Below are 2500 nucleotides of genomic sequence, written 5' to 3'. Positions count from 1 at the left end.
CTTCGGGATAAGGATTGGCTCTGAGGATCGGGGCGTGTCGGGCTTGGTCGGGAAGTGGGTCAGCGCTAACGTGCCGGGCCTGGGCGAGGTGAGTGCCGTAGGGGTGCCGGTAAGTGCGGGCGTTTAGCGCGGGCGTGGTCTGCTCTCGCCGTTGGTTGGCCTCGTGCTGGCCGGCGGTGCAGGATGCGCGCGCCTGCGCGGCGTTCGCGCCCCGGTGCTTCAACCTGCGTGCAGGATCCGAGCTCGGTCCCGTGCCTTGGCCTCCCACGGATCTTCCTTGCTGCGAGGCCGCGTCCGCCTTAGCGTGCTCCTCCGGGGGCGCGCGGGTGCGCGGATTCTCTTCGGCCGCCATTCAACGATCAACTCAGAACTGGCACGGACTGGGGGAATCCGACTGTCTAATTAAAACAAAGCATTGCGATGGCCCTAGCGGGTGTTGACGCAATGTGATTTCTGCCCAGTGCTCTGAATGTCAACGTGAAGAAATTCAAGCAAGCGCGGGTAAACGGCGGGAGTAACTATGACTCTCTTACTTACCAGGATGTTCCCCGACCGAACGCTTGAGGCAATCAAGTGCCGACGGCGGCAAGCTGCCCACAAGCAGCTTGTCCGCCAATTCATGGAGGCACTTGAGATCGGTCGGGGTGAAGAGCCGGCGTCCCGCCGTGGAGCAGCGAGCTCGCTGCCTGACGCGGGCGAGGCCGCTGCGCCGCCCGTCGACGCAGCCGAGGACTTCGCGGCCGACACCACCGGGCCGCCGCCGGAGGGGCCGACTGACGCCGCCATCTGGGAGCACCTGGCGGGGCTACCTGCTTCCGCCCAGCGTTTCTCTGCCCTGGATCGAGTCATTGGTCTGGGGCGGGGCACGCCGCCCGATGTCATCCTGGGCATGCTCCCGGATGCCCTTGCGTCGGTCGGGTCCAGGGGGGAGAGGTCGATCACCAGGACACAGCGGCCGCGCCAACCATCCAAGCGGCCGCCTGCCGCCCCGCCGCTGCAGAAGCGCAAGCGGCGCCGCTGGGAATACGCGCGGACACAGGACGCCTTCCGTAGGTCGCGTGCGCGTTGCGTGCGCGGCTTGCTGGACGGCACCCTGCTGCAGCCGCCACCCGACATCCCCGGTCTGCTGGACTTCTGGGCGGACCTCTTCACGAAGAAGCCGATCTCCACCGCCGGCTTCATCCGTGACCGCCTTCTCCCGCACTCGGAGCCTGTCGCTCCTGAGTGCCTATGGGGGCCGGTCACACGTGAGGAGGTCGCTGCTGCCTTGCCGCCCAGGGGATCGGCAGCCGGGCCGGACGGCCTGACTCCAGCGGAGCTGCGGCGCCTGCCGCATGAAGTCCTGGTGAAACTCTTGAACCTCTTCCTCCTGGCCCGCGCCCTCCCCGAGCGTCTGCTTCGCGCCCGGACGTCACTTCTCCCCAAAACGGCTGCACCAACATCCCCCGCTGACTTTCGCCCCATTACGGTCTGCTCGGTGTTGGCGCGGACCTTTCACAAGGTTCTCGCGTCACGCCTGATGCGTGCATGTGCTGTGGACGAACGTCAGCGGGCATTCATCCCCCGGGATGGGATGTTGGAAAACACCTTCATCTTGGACACTGCTCTCACCGACGCAGTCCGCTCCTGTCGCTCTGTTTTTGTGGCATCGATCGACGTCTCTAAAGCGTTCGATTCGGTGGGCCATGCCGCCCTCCGCCCCGTGCTGAGGGCTCATGGCCTGCCGGATTGCTTTATTGAGTACGTCGAAAGGTGTTACGAGGGTAGCACGACGGTGATAGCGGGCGGCGCCGACGTGGGCGTGCCCCTGCAGCCGGCTAGGGGTGTGCGTCAGGGTGACCCCCTCTCCCCCCTCCTTTTCAATTTTGCGGTGGACTATGTTTTGAGTCAACTTCCCTCCCACATCGGAGCTCGGATCCTTGGTCGCAGAGTTAACGCTGCGGCCTTCGCAGATGACGTCCTGCTTTTTGCATCGACCGCGAGGGGATTGCAGTCCCTCATCGACGCAGCCGTCGCAGCCCTCGCCCATCTGGGGCTGCAGATCAACGCCCGGAAGTGTTTCACCCTCGCCTTAGTCGCGTCTGGGCGCGACAAGAAGGTGAAGGTCGACGCCGACGTTACCTTCAAAGCGGGCAACGCCACCGTGCCCGCCCTACGTGTGGGTGAAACCTTCCGGTACCTGGGACTGCAATTCTCCACCGCTGGTCGCTGCGTTTTCAACCCACGACGCCACCTGGTGGAGCAGCTGGACGTCATCTCCCGAGCTCCGCTCAAGCCGCAACAGCGCCTCCACGCCCTCACCACCGTACTTCTGCCTGGCCTGTACCATGGGCTGGCCCTCAGAATACTGGGATACTTCCACGCTCCTGTAGCCCAGGGAGGCCTCGGCATCCCATCATGCCGATGGATGGGGCCAACACTTCGCCGGTCCCGTCTCCTGGCGCTGAAGAGGATTGGGCCAGCCGCCGACGGTGCAGGCCGGGACGAGGTGCAGCGTGAG

At 65.1% G+C, this 2500-nt stretch overlaps 1 pseudogene; it reads left to right on the top strand.

Moving 5' to 3' along the window:
- LOC124621103 overlaps positions 1–2500 on the top strand; it is a 7280-nt pseudogene that overhangs the window by 2350 nt on the left and 2430 nt on the right.

Source organism: Schistocerca americana, chromosome 6 (assembly GCF_021461395.2).
Source record: "Schistocerca americana isolate TAMUIC-IGC-003095 chromosome 6, iqSchAmer2.1, whole genome shotgun sequence".
Taxonomy (NCBI): domain Eukaryota; kingdom Metazoa; phylum Arthropoda; class Insecta; order Orthoptera; family Acrididae; genus Schistocerca; species Schistocerca americana.
The sequence above is the reverse complement of the archived record's forward strand: the minus strand, read 5'-3'. Positions and strand labels throughout refer to the sequence as shown.